Source organism: Bos grunniens, chromosome 8, assembly GCF_055505025.1.
Source record: "Bos grunniens cultivar Pamir isolate PY7600 chromosome 8, Bosgru_T2T1.0, whole genome shotgun sequence".
NCBI lineage: Eukaryota > Metazoa > Chordata > Mammalia > Artiodactyla > Bovidae > Bos > Bos grunniens.
The window spans coordinates 91,561,573-91,576,677 of record NC_141172.1 but is presented as its reverse complement, the minus strand read 5'-3'; positions in this window follow the sequence as shown (position 1 = coordinate 91,576,677).

Below are 15,105 nucleotides of genomic sequence, written 5' to 3'. Positions count from 1 at the left end.
TTTGGGACTGGAATGAAAACTGACCTTTTCCAGTCCTGTGGCCACTGCTGAGTTTTCCAAATTTGCTGGCATATTGAGTGCAGCACTTTCACAGCATCGTCTTTCAGGATTTCAAATAGCTCAACTGGAACTCCATCACCTCCACTAGCTTTGTTCATAGTGATGCTTTCTAAGGCTGGCTTGATATCACATTCCAGGATGTCTGGCTCTAGGTCAGTGATCACACCATCGTGAATATTTGGGTTGTGAAGATCTTTTTTGTACAGTTCTTCTGTGTATTCTTGCCACCTCTTCTTAATATCTTCTGCTTCTGTTAGGTCCATATCATTTCTGTCCTTCATTGAGCCCATCTTTGCATGAAATGTTCCTTTGGTATCTCTGATTTTCTTGAAGAGATCTCTAGTCTTTCCCATTCTGTTGTTTTCCTCTATTTCTTTGCTTGATTGCTTGATTGCTGAAGAAGGCTTTCTTATCTCTTCTTGCTATTCTTTGGAACTCTGCGTTCAGATGTTTATATTTTTCCTTTTCTCCTTTGCTTTTTGCTTCTCTTCTTTTCACAGCTATTTGTAAGGCCTCCCTGAGGTTGCAAATCCCATTTTTACATTGATTATTCATATAAACTTGTTTCACAGAGTGTTTTGTTAGACTTCATTCCTGTGCAAGAAGCAGGAGACCTTTCAACATGGCATGCATAAAAAGAAACCTCTCTATTTTGTGAGACTAGAGGCTTCTGAAAAATAAAGTACAAAAAGTAAAGTCTGGTCTGACAGTTACTAGAAATTCATAAAGTAATTCCATTCTTTGTATAACTTTCTTGGATGGATTTTAATCTCTCCTTTTCATTTCCCAGTTTTATTGAGATATAATTGATATATAGTTTGTAAGTTTAAGGTATATAACATCCTAATTTGATACATGTATATATTGAAAAATGATTATGAAAATAAGGGTTTCCAAGGTGGTGCTAGTGGTAAAGAACCCGCCTGCCGATGCAGGTAGATGTAATAGACACAGGTTCAATCCCTGGGTTGGGAAGATCCCCTGGAGAAGGGAATGGCATCCCACTCCATTATTCTTGCCTGGAGAATCCCCATGGACAGAGGAGCCTGGCAGGCTACAGTCCATAGGGTTGTAAACAGTTGGACATGACTGAAGCGACTTAGAACATGCAACACATTCAGCACCTCACATATTTATAGTTCTTGTGTATGTGGTGAGAACATTTAAGACTTACTCTTTTAAGAACTTCCAATTATAATTTAATGTTGTTAACTATATTCATCATGTTATACATTAGATTTCCAGATCTTATTCATCTTATTGGAAGTCCAATGACCAACTTCTTCTCATTTCTGCCAACCCCAGCAGAAATGGTAGAATGGTAACCACCATTCTACCTTCTGTTGCTATGATTTCAGTTTTTCATACATGTGTAAGCAAGATCATATGGTATTTTTCTCTGAGTTTTTCACTTAGCACAATGCCCTCAAGGTCCACTTACATTGTTTCAAATGTCAGGAATTCTTTATTTTATGGCTGAATGATATTCAATTGTATATGTACCACATTTTTTATCCGTTCATCCATTGATGAACATTTAAATTGTTTGATTTCTAATTTTCTATACATGTTTCTCCCTAAAAATTTTAGCATTTCTTGTGGCTCTAACTTGATGTAAAGTTGCATTCATGTGTTTCCTACATCATACATCAGATGGGCTGATTTGGTCTCAATATCTCTTAAATTATTAAGAAAAGGAATCAGATTATCTCAGCCCAACCTATGCCTTAGTTCACCGTGATCCATACAGTTGTAGCCTTGAGGTGAATACTGTCACATTACCTGAAGCTAAGGAGCAGCATCTGTGCTTTGCTGGAGCAATCCATGAAGAGATACACTACGTCCAAGGTAAGAGAAACCCAATTAAGACAGTAGGTGTTGGGAGAGGGAATCAGAGGGTAGACAGACTGAAACCACAATGACAGAAAACCAGCCAATCTGATAACACGGACTACAGCCTTGTCTAACTCAATGAAACTAAGCCATGCCTTGTGGGGCCACCCAAGACAGATGGGTCATGGTGGAGAGGTCTGACAGAATGTTGTCCACTGGAGAAAGGAATGGCAAACCATTTCAGTATTCTTGTCTTGAGAACTCCATAAACAGTATGAAAAGGCAAAAAGATAGGACACTGAAAAATGAGCTCCCCAGGTCAGTAGGTGCCCAATATGCTAATGGAGATGAGTGGAGAAATAACTCCAGAAAGAATGAAAGGATAGAGCCAAAGCAAAAACAACACCCAGTTGTGGATGTGACTGGTGATAGAAGCAAGGTCTGATGCTGTAAAGAGCAATATTGCATAGGAACCTGGAATGTTAGGTCCATGAATTAAGGCAGATTGGAAGTGGTCAAACAAGAGATGGCAAGAGTGAACATCGAAGGTCTAGGAATCAGCGAACTAAAATGGACTAAAATGGGTGAATTCAACTCACAAGACGGTTATATCTATGACTGAGGGCAGGAATCCCTTAAAGAAATGGAGTAGCCATCATAGTCAGCGAAAGTCTAAAATACAGTACTTGGATGCAATCTCAAAAAAGGCAGAATGATCTCTGTTCGTTTCCAAGGCAAACCATTCAATATCACAGTAATCCAAGTCTATGCCCCAACTAGTAACGCTGAAGAAGCTGAAGTTGAAAAGTTGTATTAAGACCTACAAAAACTTTTAGAATTAACACCCAAAAAAGATGTGCTTTTCATTATAAGGGACTGGATTGCCAAAGTAGGATGTCAAGAAATACTTGGAATAACAGGCAAATTTGGCCTTGGAGTACAGAATGAAGCAGGATAAAGGCTAATAAAGTTTTGCCAAAAGGATGCACTGGTCAGCAAACACACTCTTCCAACCACACAAGAGAAGACTCTACACATGGACGTCCCCAGATGGCCAACACTGAAATCAGAAAGGTTATATTCTTTGCAGCCAAAGATAGAGAATCTCTATACAGTCAGCAAAAACAAGACTGGGAGATGACTGTGCCTCAGATCATGAACTCTTTACTGCCAAATCAGACTTAAATTGAAGAAAGTGGGGGAAACCACTAGACCTTTCAGGTGTGACCTAAATTAAATCGATTATACAGTGAAAGTGAGAAATAGATTTAAGGGACTAGATCTGATAGACAGAGTACCTGATGAATTATGGATGGAGGTTCGTGACATTGTACAAGACAGGGATCAACACCATCAACAAGAAAAAGAAATGCAAAAAAGCAAAATGGCTGTTTGAGGAGGCCTTACAAATAGCTGTGAAAAGAAGGGAAGCAAAAAGCAAAGAGAAAAGGAAAGATATACCCATTTGAATGAAGGATTCCAAAGAAAAGCAGAGAGAGATAAGAAAGCCTTCCTCAGCGATCAATGCAAAGAAATAGAGGAAAACAATAGAATGGGAAAAACTAGAGATCTCTTCAAGAAAATTAGAGATACGAAGGGAACATTTCATGCAAAGATGGGCTCAATAAAGGACAGAAATGGTATGTACCTAACAGAAGCAGAAGATATTAAGATGAGGTGGCAAGAATACATAGAAGGACTGTACAGAAAAGATCTTCATGACCCCATTAATCACGATGGTGTGATCACTGACCTAGAGCCAGACATCCTGGAATGTGAAGTCAAGTGGACCTTAGGAAGCATCACTATGAACAAAGCTAGTGGAGGTGATGGAATTCCAGTTGAGCTATTTGAAATCCTGAAAGATGATGCTGTGAAAGTGCTGCACTCAATATGCCAGCAAATTTGGAAAACTCAGCAGTGGCCACAGGACTGGAAAAGGTCAGTTTTCATTCCAATCTCAAAGAAAGGCAATGCCAAAGAATGCTCAAACTACCGCACAATTGCACTCATCTCACACGCTAGTAAAGTAATGCTCAAAATTCTCCAAGCCCGGCTTCAACAATACATGAACTGTGTACTTTCAGATGTTCAAGCTGGTTTTACAAAAGGCAGAGGAGCCAGAGATCAAATTGCCAACATCCACGGGATCATTGATAAAGCAAGAGAGTTCCATAAAAACATCTATTTCTGCTTTATTGACTATGCCAAAGCCTTTGATTGTGTGGATCACAATCAAACTGTGGAAAATTCTGAAAGAGATGGGAGTACAAAACCACCTGACCTGTCTCTTGAGAGACCTGTATGCAGGTCAGAAAGCAACAGTTAGAACTGGACGTGGAACAACAGACTGGTTCCAAACAGGAAAAGGAGTACGTCAAGGCTGTATATTGTCACCCTGCTTATTTAATTTATATGCAGAGTACATAATGAAAAACGCTGGGCTGGATGAAGCACAAGCTGGAATCAAGATTGCCGGGAGAAATATCAATAACCTCAGATATGCAGATGACACCGCACTGCATGAAGAGGAACTAAAAAGCCTTTTGATGAAAGTGAAAGAGGAGAGTGAAAAAGTTGGCTTAAAGCTCAACATTGAGAAAACGAAGATCATGGCATCTGTTCCCATCACTTCATGGGAAATAGATGGGGAAACAGTGGAAACAGTGGCATACTTTTTTTGGGGAGCTCCAAAATCATTTCAGATGGTGATTGCAGCTATGAAATTAAAAGACACTTACCTCTTGGAAGGAAGTTATGACCAATCTAGATAGTATATTAAAAAGTAGAGACATTGCTTTGTCAAGAAAGGTCCATCTAGGCAAGGCTATAGTTTTTCCATTAGTCATATACAGATGTGAGAATTGGACTATAAGAAACCTTAGCACAGAAGAATTGATGCTTTTGAACTGTGGTGTTGGAGAAGACTCTTGAGAGTCCCTTGGACTGCAAGGAGATCAAACCAGTCAATTCTAAAGGAGATCAGTCCTGGGTGTTCATTGGTAGGACCGATGCTGAAGCTGAAACTCCAGTACTTTGGCCATCTGATGTGAATAGCTGACTCATTTGAAAAGACCCTGATGCTGGGAAGATTGAGGGTGGGAGGAGAGGGGGACGACAGAGGATTACATGGTTGGATGGCATCACCAACTCAATGGACATGAGTTGGGATGAACTCCAGGAGTTGGTGATGGATAGGGAGGCCTGTCGTCCTGCAGTTTGTGGCGTCGCAAATAGTCGGACATGACTGAGCGACTGAACTTAACTGAACTGACCCTGAAGCTATCCTTTTCAGACCATGAGGAGCTGGAACTCCAAGAGATGGTATAGATTACAGAAGATAGTAATGGTCATCTTATTGTATAGAAGGACTCAGAGTTTCTAAAAAGTTGTACTGAGTAATTTACAATTCTAAAAACAAAACCAAAAAAAAAAAAATTTAAAGTGTGATTTTCTGTAAAAATCATACAAAAGAGGATATTGTATACTGCCTCAGAATTTTAGGTAGAGATCCAAAACTGAGATTAACAAACTCCAGTTTCTCCCATGTGCTAGACAAAGGTACCAGAAAGTTAAACAGTATATTTTACAGGTTTAACTAAGAAAATCTCAAAATGGTCCTTAGGCCATGGCTCCATCACCATCATCATTTTGTGAAAAAAGAAAAAAAAAAAAGAAAGAAACTACATAAAGGAGATGTTTTGAAACAGGTTAAGTAGGAGAGTCATATATTGTCATCCTACAGAAGACTGTTGGTATCCTCCTGTCCAAGATATGGAAAAGACAAGAAAACAACTAGTATAGAATATCTATTCCCTGGAAGGAGAGATGAGTAGCCCAGGCCTTGAACAGAAAAGTGCTTATTCAGAATAGTGGCTGATCAATACCATGGGATTCTTTATTGTTGTTGTCACTTTGTTTGTCTTTTGAATTGGGGGATAAGGAAGAGAATCGCAGAAATATGAGATCAGAAGAACAGATCAGAAGAACAGAGCCTGAACTTTCACAGTTTTGACATAGAAATAATGGATGAGTGAATTTCCCACAAGCCAAGTAAAAAAGTAACAAAATTTGAAAATGAACCATTTGTCAATGCTCTGTCCTCATAGAGGAAGAAAATATGGATTAAATTAAATGACTAAAAACAGTTCATGAAAGGTTATTCCAGGAATATTAATGAATGAAGCAATGGACATGGAGGTAAAAGGATTTCTAATGGGATTTCCTGAAGAACAGTTTTCCTTCCTTTCTATGGGGGATTAGTTCCAGGGCTCCTCTGAATACCAAACTTCCTGTCGCTCAAGTCCTTTATCTAAAGTGGTTTTCTGTTTACTGATAATCTAAGCATATCCTTCCGTATACTTTAAATCATCTCTAGATTACTCATAATACCTAATACAATGTAAATGCTATGTGAATAGTTGCCAGCATGCAACAAATTCAAGTTTTGCTTTAAGAAATTTTCCAGATTTAAAACAAACAAACAATTTTTTTGATCTGTGGTTGGTTCAGTCCAAAGATGCAGAACTTGCCTGTATAGAAGGCCAACCATACTTAGGTAACTATTTAGAATTTGAGCACCTTTCTGAAAACACATTGATACACAGACTTTAACAGTGGAACCAAGTGATGCACCTTGGGTCTCTTTTAGGTAGATCTCCATTCCATTTACCTGAGCTAAAGAAGCCAGGGCTTCCCTGGCTGCTTAGAGGGTAAAGAGTCTGCCTGCAATGCAAGAGACCTGGGTTCAATCCCCAGTTCAGGAAGATCCCCTGGAGAAGGAAATGGTAACCTACTCCAGTACTCTTGCCTGGAAAATTCCATGGACGAAGGAGCCTGGTAGGAATACAGTCCATGGGATCACAAAAAGTCTCACATGACTGAGCAATTTCACTTCAAAGTAGCCAAAACCAAAAGTAATAGTGTATGAGGAGGAGGGAAAAGATCCAAGGAAGAAAAGAGCAGACATATTGTCTTCCTTCAGTGCAGATTTCTTGGGTCACAGCTTGTGTCTGAGCAAGAATGCAAAAGAATGGTGAAGGAGAAAATGAGATTTTGATATGAGAAAAATTTTAAACTGGCTTAGAGAGAAGCATACTTTTTAATACCTGCAAAATGACTGAAAAGAAGGGAGGAATAAAAGAGTATGTTTGAAGGCAGTAATTAGGAAAATAAAATAAAACTGTCATGTTACTACCCAACCAAATTTAGACTGTGAAATATACCATTTTTTAACAGAATAAGAATTTTGAAAACCAAAAGTTTATGCAAAATTGGTAAGTTAAAAATATAAAAAATTAAAACATATAAACCCAATAAAAATAAATAATCATATAAGATAAAAATGGGAAATGACTTTGTATAAATGAAGACTAAAAAACAAGCCACATAGTTCTGACTACACAACACTTAAAATATTAAATATATATTTCTATACTTAGTTATATATAATATTTTAAACTATTATTAAAAGTTCAGTAGACATTGACAGATTTCTACTTTTTGTTTCACTGTGTCAGCTTACTAATTTTAGCAATGTCATTCTGGAAAAAAAATTCTTATATAAATGTTAGAAGTACTTAGTCTGTATTCTCTAATTTCTTAGGAATGTGGATTAAAAAAAAAAAAAAAACAGATGTATGTTATTTACCTGTCACATCCATATACCACACATATTTGACTTCACTCATTTAAATTCAGATTACCTGAAGATGCTTATCTATGCACTTTCATCAACATATATACAAATTTCACCACTCCTGCCTGAATCATTGGCATCAAAAACTTGTGTTACTTTGAACTAGGTGGCTTGAAGTGTCTCTTCTCCCTCTCAGATTCCAGGAGTTGCCACATGCAATTTATTAGTTCTCTGTTTGTTTATTTATGTTCTTAGTCCTGTTGATGTAATGAAATTTGTTAACATCTTCCTAACTTTTTACCTCCTGGGATAAATATTTTTGTTTACTGTAAGCAATTAAAAAAAATATATTTACTTGATTTCTCAGAATTTTGTTTTTAATTTAGCTTCTCCCCAAATCCACCTCACCAAAAGACAGAAATTGATAAAGAGCAAAAGAAGAGAAAGAAAACTGATCCAGATTTATGCCTCAGGGGTTGAAATGATATTTGAAATTTAATGTAAATTTAGTGTGATTGTGCATTTTTCTGGGGAGAATACATATTTTCCACATAGTTTTCAAAAAATATATGAAAAGATTAAGAATCTGTAGTCCATATTTTTTGTCCTTTGTGATATGTAAGTCAGATTTTGTGACAATTTCATAAAATAAATTGGTTAGAAATTGAAAACATTATTGGTAAATTTTGCCAAGCTACTTTTGAATTGATAATCATACCAATAATTTTTAGAATACTTGTTGAACTATCACCACTAACCAGTAGTTGGAATTTATATAAAGATAAAGAACAAGGTTTTTGATAGGTGAATTCTTTGATATTTATTTAAATTTTTAAAAATGTATTTCCTATTGAGTATAAACATTTTTCCATATCATTTTTTCCTCTTTTTAAATAGTGCATGTCCTCTGACTATTTTTCTTAGACAGTCTGACAGTCTGAACCAACGACTTAAATGTAAATTATAAAGTGTTCTGATTGGGAGAACTTGTGATCATTAGTCATGATCCAAAAGTCCAGACTCTGTAATACAGACCCAGTTCTCTCTCCACCTCTGCACTGCTCACCATAGTTATGCTAAAATAAAAAAAAGCACAGCCACCGCCCTAGGGATACAAAACCCATCAGAAAACACAGGTATAGCCATTGCAGAGCATACTACATAGCACACTCAATAAATATATGTTGAATGAATGATATTTTTCTGAGCAACAGTTTGTCCATCAATCCACATAAACCTCCAGCCCAGTTGTTCAGAAAAGATCTACTTTTCTGTGTTCCCATAGCACTTGCTTACATTTTTTGATTATATTATGCTTCCTTTGTAGCTCAGTTGGTAAAAAATCTGCCTGCAATGCAGGAGACCTGGGTTTAATCCCTGGGTCAGAAAGATCCCCAGAGAGGAAATGGCAACCCACTCCAATATTCTTGCCTGGAGAATCCCATAGACAGAGGAGGCTGGTGGGCTACAGTCCATGGGGTCGCAAGAGTTGGACATGACTTAGTGACTAAACTCCATAATTTAATTTTATTGCATTTATTCCATTTTACATTATACCATTCACTCAACATTTTACCCACATGGATATATTATAAAGTTTCTAACTGTGATAGCCTCATAATACTAAAAAAGTCACTCAAGTTTCAGGTTGCAATTCACCTATCTTTTAAATAATGTGAATTATCCGTTCATATACTAAATTTATAAAAAATATTTCACCTATTTTATCATGCATAAGCACTCTAAATTCTTTCAGGACAAGAGACCAACTAAATCTATATGATAATATCCATAATAATAATACTGCAGAAAACAGTCATAAAATTAACATGTCATAGAATTAAATTTTGGAGACGGCAATGGCACCACACTCCAGTACTCGTGCCTGGAAAATCCCATGGATGGCGGAGCCTGGTAGACTGCAGTCCATGGTGTCGCTAAGAGTCGGACACGACTGAGTGACTTCACTTTCACTTTTCCCTTTCACGCATTGGAGAAGGAAATGGCGGCCCACTCCAGTGTTCTTGCCTAGAGAATCCCAGGGATGAGGGAGCCTGGTGGGCTTCCGTCTATGGGGTTGCACAGAGTCGGACACGACTGAAGCGACTTAGCAGCAGAATTAAATTTAGGAAGTAAGTTCAATTAATGGGATAGTTGGTGAAACTTCATTATATTCAGTGTTACTCCGCTAAAGAGAAGCTTCATGTTTCAATCTGTAAGAGATTTACTAGCTTCTTAAATTTTTATATTATATTTAGTTTACAAGGACATGCTGAGGTACTTCAGTAATGGACACATTTGTAAAAATTACAAACCAATAAAAAGGAATATAGATGCTTATCTCAAACTCATTCCAGCAGATATTACTTTTCTATTTGTTAACTCTAAATAAAACTACTCTAAAGCTGATTTTCCTGAGAATTCAAAGGTGACAATATGCCAATATAAATGTATAGAGCATTTGTGGTATCATGTACTCTACTGGGTTAAATTTCACCCCTCCGCCCTGCCCCAAAGAGATATGTTCAAGGCCTAATCCCTGGTACATGGGAGTGTGACCTTGTTTGAAAACACAGTCTTTGCAGAGGTAATTAAGATAGTAACAAGCTAGATTAGGGCAGATGCCAAGTTCAATAACTAGTGTTTCTACAATAGAAAGGAAAGGGAGATTTGGACCCAGAGACACAGAGGAAAGAGATGACAGACAGGACTGAGGCAGTTATAAGCCAAAAAATGAGAAAGATTGTCAGCAACCATCTGAAGCTAGGAAGAGGCAAGGAATAACTTTCCCTTGAAACTTCAGCAGTTCTATAGCATTTCCAACACTTTAATTTTGAATTTGCAACCTCTAGAACTGTGAAAAAAATAACTGGTTTGTTTTAAGCCATCAGTTTGTGGTCATTTTTACAACAGCCCTAGAAAACTAATATGAGTACCAATCATACTAATACATGTACCAACGTTTATTTATGTGCGGTGTACACAAACAAATATTTACAAATAGGAAAAATGAAATATTTTCATGAAAATCAGGTATGTGTTCAAAAATGTCAAATGGAAGTTCCAAAACATCAGAGAAAAAAGGTAGAGGGATATCTTTTTAATATAATGATTATTGTTATTTTAACAAACAATATTTGAGCATCTAATGTAGGCTCTATATTATGACAGCTACAGAGGGCACAAGAGCTCTGCTCTAGAGGTAGACACAGGTAGGTAGAATAAGTACAGTTCTGTTTTGTTTTGTTTCTAAATGAACTTATAGAGGTTTATATTAAATCTTATAGGAACACCAGGATTGACCACTTATGTGAAATGAGAGCAGGTAAAATCAAGAAAGACTTACTGGTGATGGGGACAGAGTAGTAACTTTTGAACCACACTGCACATAAATTAGCTGGAAAATCCTGTTCATGGAAAGTGGGGATAAGAGGAGAGACCATATTATAAATTGTAGGAACATCCTGCTAAGCCAAAAGCCAAGAACAATTAGTCAAGAACATCAGTGAGATATGAACAGAGAAATAAAATTAAGTGTAGGAAGAGGGAGTAGATAAGGATGGAGAAGTAACATAAAAAAGAATATAAGGTTATAAATCAACCTGTTCATTAACAAGAACAATGGATTTGTTGCACAGTGGGCTTATTGTTTGCTTTGATTTTCTCTATGTGTCAAATTATAGCATTATATCTTATACAATTAAAAATTATTACTCATGTAGTAATAAAAATAATTTAAATAAAATATGTCATATAAAATAATGTCCAAAATTTGCCCTTTTCCCTACCTAAATGCTGTTGTGTGTCTATGTAAAAAGGATAGGAAGAAAATAAGTTTGCTAACTGGTTCTCTTTGAGTGGAAGCAATATGGGGGATTTCATTTTCTCATTTACACTTTTAGATTTTCAAACTTCTCCACATTAAAATATTACTTTCATAACTAGACAATTATTTGTTTAAAAAATTTAGAAGCATAATAACAATTAAGCATCTGGTAACTGCTTTAATGGAATAATGTTTTTATTTTCGGCCTATCTCTTGCTTAGCATTTTATGTTTGATTGTCTTCAATGCTTGCCATCACTTCTGTTCATTTATTGTCTTAGTTACACATTTTAAACATTAATAATAGAGGTGCTAATTACCTCATTAATATCTCTTCTATTTACTATGAATATTAACATTCACATCTAACTGTAGTTTTCTCCCACCATGAGCTGTCTGCATTCAAAAGCTTTAACCATTTAACTATTCGTATTGCTTCTTTTATCTTTTAATCTTTCTATCAAGAGACTCAGAACTACCTAGACAAAGAGAAAAAGATAATTGAATGCTGAAGCTATTTCTTACTCATTTACTCTGAGTTCCATTCTCCAGATGTAAAAATCCCTGTATGTTCCTTTCTGGGTTTGCAAAAGGATCATAATCTTATGTTTTGGAGCATTTGAAACTCATGACTTAATCAGTTCAGTCACTGACTTGTGTCTGACTATTTGTGACACCATGGACTGCAGCACGCCAGGCCTTCCTGTCCCTCACCAACTCCCGGAGTTTACCCAAACTCATGTCCATCGAATCAGTGATGCCATCCAACCATTTCATCCTCTGATGTCCCCTTCTCCTCCTGCCTTCAATCTTTCCCAGCATCAGGGTCTTTTCAAATGAGTCAGCTCTTCTCATCAGGTGGCCAAAGTATTGGAGTTTCAGCTTCAACATCAGTCCTTCCAATGAACACCCAGGACTGATCCCCTTCGGATGGACTGGTTGGATCTCCTTGCAGTCCAAGGGACTCTCAACAGTCTTCTCCAAAAACACAGTTCAAAAACATCAATTCTTCGGTGCTCAGCTTTCTTTATAGTCCAAATCTCACATCCACACATGACCACTGGAAAAATGATAGCCTTGACTAAATGGATCTTTGTTGGCAAAGTAATGCCTCTGCTTTTGAATATGCTATCTAGGTTGGTCATAATTTTCCTCCCAAGGACTAAGCGTCTTTTAATTTCATAGCTGCAGTCTCCAGCGCCACACAGCTGCTGCTCCCTTGACTTAATAGAATATTAATTTTTTAAAAATAACATTATTTTTCTGCATATTACAATACTGAATAGATGAGAATACGCAATATATCAAATGGTAGAAACTATTTCCCTAGTGAAAAATCATTTTTTTCAAAATAACATAGGAAGATAAATTTAAAGCAGTAAAATAGACAATCTATGAATAAAGCTGAGTGCCGAAGAATTGATGCTTTTGATCTGTGGTGGTGGGGAAGACTCTTGAGAGTCCCTTGGACTGCAAGGAGATCCAACCAGTCCATTCTAAAGGAGATCAGCCCTGGGTGTTCTTTGGAAGGAATGATGCTAAAGTTGAAACTCCAGTACTTTGGCCACCTCATGTGAAGAGTTGACTCATTGGAAAAGACTCTGATGCTGGGAGGGATTGGGGGCAGGAGGAAAAGAGGACAACAGAGGATGAGATGTCTGGATGGCATCACCAACTTGATGGACGTGAGTCTGAGTGAACTCCGGGACATGGTGACGGACAGGGAGGCCTGGCATGCTGTGATTCATGGGGTCGCAAAGAGTCGGACACAACTGAGCAACTGAACTGAACTGAACTGGTCATGTATACTCTCTGACTCACCATTTTTTTCTAACCATTAGGGTCATTTTCACTCTAATTTTAATTTTTCAGATTTTTCAAAGATCTACCCAGTTCCTACTGCTTTCTTGTAATTGCAATTTTGCTGTAAAATGAAGTATTTATATAAGAATATGATTATGAGTTTTATAGTCATGAAAGCTCTACAAATCTTTACATTATGTTACATAGAAATGCAGATTTGTGGAATTATTCCATCCTCTTGTAGTCTATCCCTGGGCCTATTATTGGATTTTATTTTTTATTATTATAATTTTAGTGTATAATATATCTGGCTGAAACAAGCACATACTTGGGACAGAGTAAGACAAAATTAAAACAAGTGTATGAATTACATTCAAATTGATCTCACTTTTACAAAATAAATATTTGGAAAAAGGAGCACACATTTTTGAAAGTACACATGAAAATAGATTAAATAAAAATATTTTGTTTCTTTAAATTATCTAATGTATTGTTGTTACTTCAGGGCATTATGTTTTGTTTAAATGCTTTTTCACTTTCAACCTGTGATAAAGCTCTGATTATCTGGAGCATACAAACCAGTAAAATTTAATATTCCAAACAGTACAACACACCCCTTTTAACCTACATTCTAATAGAGCAGTTGTAAACAAATATAATTTGTTTTAGTTTCATGTACTTTGATTTTTTTGTTTATATTTGAATCTCATATGGGTTTTTTTAAATTAATCTTTCAAGAAAGAATCTCAAAATCATACTATCAACAGCTAGTCTACCAACAACAAAAACAGGTTGTACATAAGTTGGAAGATTGTCATACATTTTGCTGTTTTGTTTTTATTTTTAAAGATGCAACTCATTATTTAAAAGATGAAGATTAAATAGTTTTTACCAGCAGAGCAAATCTTTAAAAATAAGTTGCTTCTTAGAAATGCAGTATTTTCTTACTAAATTTTGCCTTTTTCAATTTTTAAAATATGAATTGAATTTTTTTAAAATTCAAATGCCAGCATATTGTAGTGGAAAAAAGATTAATTTAAAGCACTGTCTAAATGAACTGTATTCATTCTTTAGAACCTATTTCAGACATTTCTGTCTTCTAGAAACATCAAGCTCATTAATCAAAATAATTTGGTAGTTTTGATACACAGTGGCTGTAAGTAGTCTGCTTATCTAGCTTAGTTTTTTCAGCTGAATCACAGAGATGCCCAGGTTCACAACACATTCACTTATTCAACAATCATTAATTATTTACTACATGCCAGACACTGTTCTAGGCACTCGGTACAGCACTACATCACAATTCATGAAAGATACAAGTTTGTCATACTTCTCATGGAAATATTAGCTGTATATGCAATAAATAATTAAAAAGCAGAGACATCAATTTAACAACAAAGGTCTGTATAGTCAAAGCTATGGTTTTTACAGTAGTCATGTATAGATGTTGGACCATAAAGAAAGCTGAGCACCAAAGAATTGATGCCTTCAAATTGTGGTGCTGGAGAAAACTCTTGAGAGTCCCTTGGACTGCAAGGACATCAAACCAGTCAATACTAAAGGATATAAACCTTGAATATTGATTGGAAGGATTGATGCTGAAGCTCATAGAGTCTGGCCACCTGATGCAAAAAGCCGACTCATTGGAAAAGGTCCTGATGCTAGGAAAGACCGAGAGCTGGAGGAGAAGGGGGCAACAGAGGATGAGATGGTTGGATGGCATCGCTGACTCAATGAACATGAGTTAGGTCAAACTCCAAACAACAGTGAAGGACAGGGAAACCTGGCATGCTACAGTCCATGGGGTCACAGAGTCAGACATGACTGAGTGACTGGACAACAACAGTAATCATACAATAATGAATGCCACAAAAATACTGAAAAATATATAATTGTGATTGAGTGGTTTTCTCTAAGATCTTATTTAAACACTAGAAAGGACACAG